Source organism: Symphodus melops, assembly GCF_947650265.1.
Source record: "Symphodus melops genome assembly, chromosome: 8".
Classification (NCBI taxonomy): domain Eukaryota; kingdom Metazoa; phylum Chordata; class Actinopteri; order Labriformes; family Labridae; genus Symphodus; species Symphodus melops.
This window is the reverse complement of record NC_136698.1, coordinates 26,805,416-26,819,225: the sequence shown is the minus strand read 5'-3', so window position 1 is coordinate 26,819,225 and position 13,810 is coordinate 26,805,416.

Sequence of the window (13,810 nt, the reverse complement as noted above, 5' to 3'; positions counted from 1 at the left end):
GTGTGTGTGTGTGTGTGGGCCACAGGGTCACAACCTTCATCCTCCTCCTCCTCCTCCTCCTCCTCCTCCTCTCCAGCTCTCCGTGAGGCAGAATAACTAAACAAACTTAAAAAAGTCTTAGTCACAGAAACAATCCTGCTGTTGTCTCACGTCAGCCGCTCCACCCTGCAGAGCTTTGACGGACACCCTGGAATCACAAATTATTTTAATTAATCTGTAATTATAATAATCATCTGAACAATCAGCTCTGACACATCAGCTAAACAACAGCACTAGACTGTTATTATTGCATGTAAGATACAGTAACAGTATTTGAACTACATCACATTTCTTAAAGATATGTGGGAGTCAATAATTAGCCTTGGTCATCTTTAATTATAGTTTATAATATTTTAGATATTTTATTCTAAATGTATAACACCTCTCTGAACAGAAGCTGTAATTATAACCAGGAATCTGAATAGCTAAATTATCCATTAGTTAAAGCAAAATATTTCAACTGGAAAATTAGTTTTAATGAAGATTTGTTCCATGTTGTTTTTAAGGGTTTAATAACCACAATAACATTATTCATGACTTTTATTTTTTAATGACTAGCTGAGCGAAGCATTAAGTATTTCCTGTGTTGTTCTGATGGCTGTAAAGGCCGGTTCAGGAAGCACAAGCCTGCTCCATTCAGCATACCTCCGTTTTTATTTACTCAGATTTCAGATAATTTATGAAAAATACTTTAAATGACAAATAGAAAAAGGAAAAAGACGGAGCAGAAGTGGTGTGAGTGGGAATTGGTGGATCTGAAGGTTTCCTAGTGTGAACCTGTTGACTGGTACGATCAGAAGCACAACACAAGTGGAAGGGAGGGTGAAGTATTTTTTTCCTTAATTCCCTTAAAGATTATGAAATGAAGCCACAGTGAAACCCATCAGGGGGTCTCTGACATGATTTTACCTCTCATTCTGTTTCTATGAAAAGATCCTGCGCTCTTCTCAGAATCACTTTGTCTCCCGTGGAGACCGGGTGTGTACACCACAAACTCACACACACACACACACACACACACACACACACACACACACACACACACACACACACACACACACACACACACAGTCATTGTTGTGATCCAGCGAAACAAAGTGTCACGGATATCGTCACATTTTGAAGGACGCTCAACTTCTTCCCGGAAACTTTCGATGTGAAATGTGTCAGCGATGTGAGGTAACAGTGAACAAAAAATGAGATGATGTGAATCAGTGTTATTTCTGCCCCACTTCTAGGAAACAACAAAACCAGCAGACGTTCAAATCTGATCTATATATCATCTAAAGAAAATACATTTTGAAGAAGATGTTTCTAGAATATCATTTCGACCGTTTAACATAAATGGTTTTTAAAGAACGAACGTCTTGAACCTTCTCTCAAGACACAAACAGGAAGATTTTCCAGTCAGGGTCACCTAAGTTAGATTCCTGTAGAGATTGTTTCCCATCATGCTTCTGGGAATTACAAACAATTGGACAGAAACTTTTGTGTTTTTGGAGTTAACAGTATCAGCAGTGGTTGAAGATACCTGAACACCCTAAACACACCCGACCTTCTGCTTTCACACTAAAATGATCACAATGTATTTTTTCTGTTTTTCATTAAATATTTTTTAATCACATAAGTATGGTAGCAGGTTGACGGCTTCAGCCACAGTAATCAGCAATTAAGCGAGTTAAGTGAGTGACTTCTGGGTCTTGACATTTGTCATCAGAATTGATTTCTTTATTATTGGCTGCATGTAGTAAATTCTAATCGTCATGACGATTGTTGCAACCAATCAGTTTCGTCCTCTCAAGCTCTGAAGAGGAGTCGACGAAGTTGTAAGTTGTGCAGACAGAGACGGTGAAGGTCCAGCGTTAATCCATGAATCACAAACTGTTCTAGAGATGGCAGAAATGAAGATGAAGTTTTTGCAGTTTATGTAAAGATAAAGGAAGATCAAATGCTGTTGCCACGGTAACGGGACTAGCACGTTTGAAGCTTCTTTTTCTACCTGTGTTTGTGAGGACATGGATTAGTTGTTGACATCGCCTCCTTTTATATAAAACAAGACAACAACAAAAAATAGGTAGGATTGATTTGATTTTTATTTTTTTTTTTTCTAAATGTCAGAAAGACTAATTCATTCATAAAGTTTAATGAATTATTCACAATCACACCCCAAAAATATGTTCAAAAAACAGGAAGCAAACAAAGAAAAAGCAAGAAAAGCAAATAGACATTTTGAAATTCTTAATGACAATAAAACCACTTAAAGTTCTGAAGTGTATACTTTATATTTCATGTTGTCTTTTGAATCTAATTATTCTATTTATTGTTTTCACTCTTTCGGGTTTTTAGGCTGAGAATCTAAAATAGGACCAGATTAATAATCAAGTACAGGAAGTGTTTGTAGTTCAGACAGCAGACTGACGTATCAACTCTCAGCACCTAAAACTGCAACATATCCTGTGGACTATTTTCATCCTGTTCTGCTTTAAAAAAAAAACCCAAAAATATCAGACACATTCCCATCTCATTATTTGCAGGTAATGTCGCCTCAGCCACAGATAACCCTCTCTAATTATAGTGCGTGCTCTAAAAATAGAAGTGTGATGTAAATTTCTCAGCAGAGTCTCAGAGAGAGAGACGATGTGACTTCCAGATACTGGACTTACATGTGCCAAGAAGACAACCCACCACGAGCCCTGTTTGGTCCACACAGTTCAGCCGAAATATCTCAAAAGACACTTTGTTACATAAGTTCCCACATTGAACTCGCAATAATATGTCAGAGCCGAGCAGATGGAAGCAAGGGAAGGAGCTGACCTTTAGTTTTCAGACTAACACAGCAGAACAAATGTCACAGTTCCAGTTAATGTTTACGACGAAAAGTAGTTTATAGTTGTTGTTGTTGTTGTAAACTGCAGATGTATGACTTCATCCAGTAGAAACTGGGTCAGTTAAGTAAGTCAAGGAGGAGCACCTGATGCCCCCCTTACACAGTTTGAGTCACTTTCAAGTAAACACTTTTCTCTTCTGTCGTCCATTGATCCAGTTTTCTGACACGTCTCTGACTGTGTGCTGACATAAATGTGTCAGCAGGAGATTATACCGCTGTACTGCGATCCACCCCCAGATACAAATTAAACAATGAACATTACCTTGAATCTACCGGGTGAGTTAGTTTGAATCCTTGACGAATGTTATTGTCATGTTTTCCTGTAAGGCAACGAACGTGTCAGCTTGAATCTACCTGGAGAAAAACTCCACTAACATCATCACACAGTTTCATGAGTTCAGTCTGAAAGTCTTGTAAACTGGCTGCTGTAAACATGCGAGGACTTCCAGATAACTTTGCTCTCTCAGAGTGGCGCTCCAATGAGTCACACTCTCAGGAGCAATCAAATTCAGAGAGGGACACAAATAGCTCCTACTCAATCCAAAAAACACCGAGTGGGTCTTTTGGGAAATCTGCTCTTACAGTAACTCGAAGAAGCACAACGGAAAAGCTCCCCACTTCAATTAACGTTTGTTGTTTCGTTTATTTGGCTGTTACCAAGGCATCAAACATATTTCACCGACACATATGAACTAAATTAAAAAGCCTTAACCATTTTTTATATACTGTATATATGTATATATACTGTGAGTGTGACTAATATATTATTTTTTTTGATAACCGCCAGTGTTTACTTTCAGTTTTCTTTTATTGACAGTGATTCATTAAAATCCTGTAAACAGCAGGGTGTTCCTCAGGGTTCGATTCTGGGACCACTTCTTCTTCTTTTTTTTTTTTTTTTTTTTGGACAGTGTTCGTCTTCTTTGCCACTTTTTGACACGTTTCCTTGCAACACATCTTCTAAGACAGAAGTCTTGTGATATCCAATTTATACAGCAATTCTAGAGCGACGCTTGAAACACAGATGTTTTATTTGGACATTTTCAGACTTCAAACCTGCAGTGGTCATATTTATGATGTTTGCACTTACAATAAAGAGACGAGATGTATTTTTAGATTTTTTGCTAAACTGTAGAGAATCTTCTTCCTTCTTTGCAGCTTTAGTAATTAGTAATATTAGTAATACATTTAAAAATCATGCATCCGTTGTACTGATATTTCTGTGGGACAAACAAGTAGAGAGAAGACGATGGAAGATTTTTTTTTTCTCAGACGGAAAATGTCTCCAGTGAATAAAAATAAAATGTATTAAAAAAAAAATTACAAAGAATCCGTGTTGTGCTAAAAATAACTGCATTGGGAGAGAGAGAGAGAGAGAGAGAGAGAGAGAGAGAGAGAGAGTTGTCCTTGAGTCGGCCATGACTTTACACTTGTTCACCTCCTGCTTTGAAGGATGCCCAGAATGAGACTGCTGATAACAGAGTTATTTTCAATGAGCTTTTTGTTACCTTGTATGAAAATGTGTTTTATGCATAAAAATACTCCAGTAAAATGCAACATGTCAGCAATGTGCAGAATTGTGAAGATAGACTCAGCTCTGCTTATTATTTATGTCAACATATTTGTATCAAACAAGACAGGCTGGGTTTGCAGATAAACTGACTTCTCTTACTTCTGTGATTCTTGGACATAAAGTCAGTATCTCTTTCAATAAGCCATTTAATTCTTTCTTTTTAAGTCACATTTGAGTTACTGCACATGAGTTACCTTCAAGCACCAAATTGTCTCCTGATCCATTTCCTTTATTTCAACCCACAGTTTTGACTCTGACTTACTGATGTGATCACCGTCGCTTTGATGTGTTACATCAGTTATTTTTTGTGCCTCTTCTTTGGGGAGTTGACTGTTAGGTAACACAGAAGAGACAGCGAGTGCCCCACACAGAGGCCTCTGTTAGTTCAGGGCCCCGGGGGTGAACACATGTTCATATATCACAGGAGATCAGCTGGAGAATGTTTTGTCCAACCGGGACAGTTATAAAGTTCTCGGTAACTGGGACCTTCAAGACCTCCTCCTCATAAATAAAAGTTCTCCTCAAAAAAAAAATATCTTGTTTTGACACTAATCCTGACCTTTACTGTTGGAGCTAAATGCCAACATTTAACAGAATACATGTCACTTTAAAACAATAGTTTCAAAGTCTCTCTGATAGTACAATAAACAGGGAGAATATAGCATGTTTGACTCTATGTCCACAGACTGCTCATACCATGATGAGAGATTCTCTTTCCACATGTGAAGCTTAGCGGAGGGGCAGAAGAGGATGCTGCCAGAGAAGAACAGAGAGAGAGAAAGAAGCTTGTGACAGATTGTGATGTAGGAGGCTATTATCAGGCTGTATCGTTAGTGGTGTCATGTCTCATGTTAAGTTACCCAAGTTATGTCTCACGTTTGCATGCAAATCAATCAATCAATAAATCCGTCTTACACCAAAAAGTTGTCTCTCCAACAGGCTGAAGACATAGTAAAGGTAATTCTGCACAGTGTGACTGAGCCTGGTCCGTCGGTCTTTGGTTTCTACACCAGCGCCCTCTGCTGGTCAACAGATGCACTTTGTCTGTGAGGGGGGGGGACTCAGCAGCATTATGGTTTACAACAGTGCAGTTACACTCAAAGATATGAGGTAGGCGCCAAATTGAATGACACTTTAAAAGTCCTTTCTTGATCAACATCTTAAGAAAATTAATAATTTGTGACAGAAAGATCTGGACTCCAGTGTTTAATACTTTAAATATCCCGTCTGTTTTTTTTTATGCATTCTTATATTTTTTATCTGTTTACTTTTGTTAGTTTTATTAAATTTTCTTACATGCATATCTACAATTGCCACCATGATAAATTCATTTGTAAAATTCACCTCTATTTTTCTCAGCACTTTGACACTAGATTATTCAGTTGTCCTGTACTACACTGTTTTTGATGAGTGCTACTTGGATAAAGGTTTATCATAATTTATGGAGTGATACTAAATGTAAGTCGTGCATTTGTTGAACGTTTATTTATTAAGGCTATAATGTCAGATTTTTATCTTCTATATTTCTGCCACATTACACTTAAATATTGTAAATACTATAGATTGTAAAGTACTCCATTAATCTTTTGTAGAGTGAAAACATCTTTATCTGTAGCATGCAAGGCTGCAACTGCTCATTCAGTCATTTATCATCTCTGTTGATTCAGTGAAAACATTTTAATGCTTCTTCAGATTCTGGATGAACCCGAGTTAACTACAGTGTTTGGCTGCCATCTAGTGGTGAATTTAGAGTATCAATTCACCACATGGGTGTTTATTGGGATTTCTGCATACAGGTTGTGACTTAAAATAAAATTATAATCAATATGATAATATAACAGAATTTTTACTCTACAAAAAAATGAACTAAAAAAAGTCAAAATATTACTGGTTGATAAATGGGTCGTGTTACTGGTATCATGTTGTTTTAATTGTCCTGTTCCACCTTAATTTAATTATTTATATATATATAATAATTTTATTGTAATTTTATAAGTATATTAAATTACTTTTGTCAGTGAAAGCATGATTTGCGTTGGTTTTCCTTCATCTGGACTGAGATACAAAAGTAAAAAAAAAAAAAAAAAAAGTCTCATGCATGTAGTACATTGTGGTATTTCCAGTTTAACTGTGCGACTGTAAAGATTGCTGCAACAACAGAGGCAACACCACAGCGACAAAGTTTCCATGTATTCAATAGATGTTCATGTTATTCCAACTGAGGTACTTTCTCTGTTTCTTTTTTTTTCTTTAATTCTCATGTTTTTCCTCCCTCCCAGTTCAGGGGTGGGAGTGGGATTTATTGAGAATCGAGACTATAGTTGTACATGAGATTGGACGCCAGGTTTGATCGCCTGTTTCCGTGAGAGAATCAAATCTGCACTGAGTGAAATGAGCCCCGGTGGAGCAGTAACCCTCCAAGCTCACACCTGCAGCCCCGGCACTCTGCCCTGCTGCTGCTCTGTGATGTAAATGGAGGACTGTTTTACACATTAATCACTTCATCCAGATGTGTTTTTATAAGGAGCATTCCAGCGACCCCCCCCCCCCCCCCCCCCTACCCTCGTTTGAGGACAGGTTCAGTTCAGCACAGCACAGGGCCCCGCCTGACAAAGTAAAGCATGTACTTACAGCACAGACATCTCCACCAGCAGGCAGCTCCAAATGCGTCTGACACGCAGGTGATCTCGACAAAAAGAAAATGTCACGATGTCCTCTGAGGCTTTAAACGAAGTGTTAAAAAACGACTTTCAGGGAAAATCACCTCACAACGTGTTCTGCTGTTTGAAGCTTATGAAAGTCAGGACACATAATTACCAGGCCAGGATCTGGATCTGCTCTTCACTGACCACTTCCTTTGATTTTATGAGGGAAAATGTTTGTGATTGGACACACCTGCAGGTTTTATCTGCACCTTAACTGATCCCTGAGACATGAATCCCTTTGGCCCCCTTTCAAACCCAGGATACAAGAAGTGCTTGCAATATCACCCACTGGTTGTTGGCTTTTTTTAAAACCCTAATTTATTTATATAGAGACAAACAACACAAATAAGAAGGCAGACTTAGCATGGAAATAATCAAAGTCCCCTGCTGTTTCTGCGACTGGTCCAGTTCTCTTCCTGCTTTAGCAAAGGCTGCTCATCCTCCGAGTCTTTTCTGTGTCAAAGAATCATTAAGTCTGAACTTTTTTGTCTGAGGTTTGGTGGTTCAGGTTTAAATCATTCTCTTGTAATTGCTTGGACTCGTTTTTTTTAAAGCCTTGAGTTTACATTTCAGCTTTTGTCATCTTGGATTTTCAGAACTAGAAATGACCCGCGGTGTGAGCATGGTGAAAAAACACAAATTCACCACCTTTTGTAAGAACCCGAAGAAGTAAATCATTTGTCTTATAAATATTATTAATCTTGCGTTGATGGTCCAGATGTGCAGAGAGCAGGAAACAGTCTGCACAAATGTCTGCACTGGGAACAACGGCGTCCAAACTCTGAGTCGTATTTCATCATTTGAAACGAGATTCGTCACGCAGAGAGGAAAGAAGGGAAGTATCAGAGTGCGCTATCTCTGGCACACGATTCGGTCACTTGATGTGTGATCTCACTGGAGCTGAGATCAGCAGTCACGCCTGTTTGTTCCTCAGTCAGCAGCCTGCAGCCAGCCCGGGATGTGACCTCAGCGCTCGTTACTGTGCCAAGGAAATCACCCATGGGTGCTCAAAGAGGGTGGGGTTGGGTTTGTGCATGTGGTGTGCTTACAGTTATTCACACACAACATTGTGCTGGTGTGCGCAGCCACATTCATTCATTCATGTCTTTCTTCTCTGTCTCCGTTTGTCCCTCCTGTCATAAATTGCGAGTTCCTCCTGCGAAAAAACCTGCATCCTGCTCCTCGGCTCCAGATGTGTTTAACGGCCTCTCTGAGCCACAGAGAGCATCTCTTTTCGACCTGCACTGACTTGTTATTGACCCCACTGTTGAAGGGTAATTCAATCAAAGACAAGACCCAAAAATCACTGCAGAGATTGGACGCTAACTGAGGCTGAACTAAACGCAGAATTCTGTCGAGTCTAATCAGATTTGGATCATCTTTTTTTTTTAAATTTCTAAATTTATAGTTTTCACCAGGTACAATCACCGTGTCAGTTTATGTTTATTTGAAAAGTACACTTCCCAGGCAGATTAAACACCTCGTGAACAATAAGCTTCAAAGGACCCTTCCTTAAAACAAGAAAATCCAGCAGCTCGGTGCACAGCCCCCCTCCTGACATCATTTTCCTTTTGTTACGTTGCTTCTATTACGATCTTAATCACAACTGTTTCTTTGTTTTTCTTTGTTTGTTTGTTGTTTTTATGCTGATATTTGACTGTCAGGCTGACAAAGTGCAGGACAACCCAGGTCACCTCGTTATCACTCTCATTACCCACATTTCCAGGACAGCACTTCTTATCTTTTGAGTCTCATTTCAGTTTTCCTATCTTGTGTCACGCGTTTCCATACTTGACTCTATTTTAATATTGTGTTTGATTTATGCCACCCTCTCCACCCTGCTCACCCGTAACTATGTCGTCATGTGCGGTGATATACAGCCCCATTATTACTCCCCCTCTGGTCTGACTGTGGGATCAGGGCGGGTCGAATCAGGCTCAAGCTCCAGGAACTCGACTCCTGCCAGCTTTTAGCACGTTAAGAAACATCCAGAGGAAACATCAACACGGTCCAGAGGCTTCGGCTCAGGCTTTGTCAACCACACTGGGAAAAAAAAAAAAAAAAAACTTGAGTTTACTTTGCAGCTCTGAGTTTGTTTAGGGTGAACTCCAGCTACTACTGTCACTCTGCTGACATCTTGTTGTTCTGCAGAAGAGTCATCATTTTGAAACCCAAAGCTAGGATGGATGCAGGTCTCCTCACTTGTTGCATGCATTGACCATTAATATTGACCTCTTTTTTCAGACCTCTTAAACATGCATTGAATAAGTTAAATCACTTCTGTGACTCAGTCAAACCTGCAAAATCCACCATAAAAAAGAAGAACACTATATTGTATTGAGTTTGTTTTATTTTCAACTCAACGTTGCTTTTGCAGGACACAAATTACAACGGTTGCAAATAGATAACAAATAGACATTTATAAAAATAAATACAAAAACTAAAAAGCATTCAAAAATGAAAAGAAGACAAAGCAGTAAAAATAAAAATATAAGGAGAGAGGAGAGTCAGGGTCAAAATCATTTTAAAGACCAGATTTAAAAACAGGCAGCCTATAAAGTGAAGTAAAGCATCACCTCCCATCATATCGTATTACAATGTAAAGCAAATTAATGGTCTTTAAATCAGTATCTCAGAACAAAAATGGCTCCTTTTCCAGTTATTGACTCTGAGTATTTATTAAAAGACTAAATAAGAAAATAGTGTTTACAATTTTTTTTTATTATTACCTTTATTATTGTATCTCCTCTGCTATGGTCTGAGCTCGACGTCACTGCAAATGAAAAAAAAAAAAAAAATGAAAAAAAATTATTAATAATAATAAAAAAATATTTTGTGTGTGTAACATAATATTTATATATATATAAATGATATATATATATTATATATAAATATAAATTATATATATATATATATATATATATATACACTCATTTTTATTTTTTATTTTTTTAACACATATATGTGCAAATAAAACTTCCAGATTTGGAAATTTAGAGTTTTCGTTTTTTGAGGAGAGAAAATATTCCATAGAGAAATGTGAACATTTTTGTAAAGCAATGATTCATTGAGTTGCTCCCTGAATGATTTTCTTTTTTTTTTGCAGACTGTGGGAAGAGTTTTGATCATGTGACTTCAGTTATTGAGAGATGCAGCATGTTAGTTATCAGGGGAGAAAAAGAGGTATGTTATGTTTGTATTTGGAGAGTGTGAGTGCAATGACAGGAAGAATTATTACATTTCTGCCCACAGCAGAGATATAAACAACCTTTTCCTCTCTCATCTCCATCCCTCCGAGGTCTGCGGTCAACCACAGCGCACCTAAGCAAACAACCGCTCCACCCCAGACTCAAAGACTCACAGAGCTGCAAATGAGCTGAGTCGGCATCTAGAGACCCCCCTCCTGGTTGTAACACGGTAGCAGGAGCTGGTCTGTGTCTCGGGAGGGGAGCCAGAACAGCGCCAGACCAGACAAGAAGCCCATTGTGTGAAAATGTGATGAGGAGGCATGGAGGAAATTTCCAAGATGAGAAATTTTGCATGTCCTTCACATTTTTCCAGACTCACAGCCAGAGAAAAGAGTTTACAAAGGATGTTTGTCAGGATGCACATGTTTCCCTCTCTTTAGGTAAAAGCATGACATGACGATGTGTCTTGAATTTGGTGCGATTCTTCTTCAGCATCGAGGATATTTGGTATTTAAAGCAGCATCATGTATGTGGGACGTTAATCACTGCAGCTGTAAAACATGCTTAAAACATGCTTCAAAGACACAGTCTACCATGAAACTGATTCTATACTGACTTTGATTGGCGTTGGACATCTAGATGTCCTCTCTTTCTATCTGTCATTTTGGGTGTCTAGTATGAAAAGCTAAATAAGGGATCAGATTTGAGAGAAACAGCAGCGTCACATGTACAGGAGAACATGAGCACAGAGACACGAGGTACTTCTTTGTCAACAGGGGGGGGGGGGTCGCCAAGTTAAATCCTCACAGGAGCTTTAACACAGAGAGCCGTATCTCATTGTCAGAGTGCAGAGGCTGTCAGAGAGTGAACTCAGAGAGGTCACTTCGGCCTGTTAGAGTTGAGTGCTAGCTCTGCACATCCCGCCTGACTTCAGACATTAGACACGGTTTAAACGGCCTGCAGTGGCGATGTGTTTGCTTGGCGGTGCAGACGGGTGCAGGAGCGAGACGAGCCTGGAGAAAAATAAGAGAGCTCATTAGAGAGCTGATGATCCTGAGACAAGTCAGTGAAGCATCATTGAGCTGCAGGCCTCTCCTCAAGGATCGCATCAACATGTAAACATGCTGCTGCACGTCACACAGTCACGTGTAGAGTTAATACACACTTCTTTAAGTCTCTCTTGTTTCTGTACTTCATACATGCAGTTGCATTTTACTGACAGAAGCACATTTTGCATTTTATAAATAGAAAAGTTCATCGTATTCAAATGTTGATGTTTTGGTTTGTCTGATCTTTCACGTATAGTTGCATCTTGTGAAGTGTTTGAAATGTTTTAACAAAGTCTCAGTTTCCTTTAACTCTTTGGTTCTTTCAAAAATGATGGAGTAACAGCGCCATCTAGTGTTACTACACATGTAGCTAAAATTTAAATTCAGGGGAATTATTTAGTCAGGCCTTTGGTGAAAAACAAAAATAAACAAAAAAAAAAATTACAATTTATAAACCCTGATCGGACCCTGAGTCTTTCAATAAAGAATTATTATTATTATTTTTTAATTATTATTATTTTTTTTATTATTATTGTTATTATTATTATTATTATTATTATTATTATCATTATGAAACATGTTTATATAAATTAGTATCTGCATGTTATTTGTCTGACTACATAAAGTAGGTATTTTATATTTGGATAAACTTTACACACACTTTATCCAAATATGATTTTTTATTTTATTTTTTGGCAAAGAAAATCAGCCATGACAGGTTTCACTGCAGTGTCGAGAAGTTTACAAAATTAAAATACACACAAAATTCAAACAGTTTGGTGATGAAGAAACTCATTTATTCTTAAAAATAACAAACATGAAAAAACACAGTGAGTCTGCTCATCACACAAAATCAAAACCATTTATCGAAGTTTAATCAATACAAGCCAATAAAGTAAAGAAGTGAAGAATATAATCGTGTTAGTGCTGAAATACATAAAAAATAACCAAACTGAATAAATACATCATCTACTGGTTCTAATCTATTAAAACATTACTAAAAAAACTGATAAGAACAGATAATGTCCTAAAAAAACAAAAAACAAACAAACAAAAAAATAGCATCCACTCAGCCAGAAAATGGACCAGCCTAAAAAAAAGACTGAACATTAATGATGGACTATAATTCATGACAATTAAATGTTTTACAATTGAATTAAAAAAAAAACAGACAACAAACGTTTAAATTTTAAATCTGTTAAATGTAATAAAACCTCAGAATATGTTTTCTCGAAGCACATTTCAGAATATAAAACAGCACCAATCAATCAATCAAAAAAAAAAACAACAAACCTCATACTTCAAATAATCATGATTGATAAAACACAAAATAACCAGTTAGCACCATACGGCCCGAAGGACTCAGATACTTCATGATAGAAACAAGAAGAGCCAGTGTGAAACATGTTTTCTCATCTATCAGACTAACAAAGTGCTACTGTGCAGGTTCGACTTTCAATTTGTTTATTCTTTAAAGATTCTGAGGGATCAGAAACGGATGGATGTTTTATCTTTGAAAAAAAAAAAAAAGAAAGATAAGTATATAGAGTAAAGTAAGTCAAGTGTTCAAAGAGCTGCCAGTCTAAACACAACAGGAACCATGAGAGGAACTCAGTCTGTTTAAATGACACTAAGCTCCACTGAACTAGTGTCTACCTGTTTACGTGTAAAAAGACCCGAGAGGGCTCAACTCATCGATATGCTCTGGATTAAATTACAATAAAGTTAACTGGCACATTTGCTAGCTTAATTTCAGGAGTACCAAAGACAGGACACTTAACACTAAAACAAAAAAAAATTCCTTTAATTTTTTTTTAAATTCCTTTGAAAGAATTTGATGTTTGTGGTTTCTTAACTGTCGTGTGTTATGTTAAAAATGTCATTCTGTTTTCCTCATGTTTCATGTTTCACGTCTTATGTTTGAGTTTTTATTTGTGTATTTACTCTGCGTCTCGTTTCAGGCTCCTCCCCCCAGCACCTGATGTGTCTCACCTGTGTCCTGTTGTCTCCACCTCCCTTCAGTGTCCCTCTGTGCCAGTTCATCTTGTAGCATTTCTAGTAGCCTTTTCTGATAGCCTCCTTATCTGACCTGTTTCATATTATAATAAACAAACTGCAAAACTGCCTTTTTGTCTCGTGAGTCATGCTTAACACACTGATGACCTGCAGTTTGTTTACTTATAACTTCATTTTAAAAAAGGTTTCTAACATCATACCAACGTGAAGCATCACAACAGGGATTCTCTAAAGGCTGTTATTCACATGTCAACATGCTACATGGATGATGAGTGTTAGAATCAAACATGTGACATGTGATACGTCTTCGTTGAATGTGAAAACAGCACCTTCAATACTGTGGGAGAAAATGT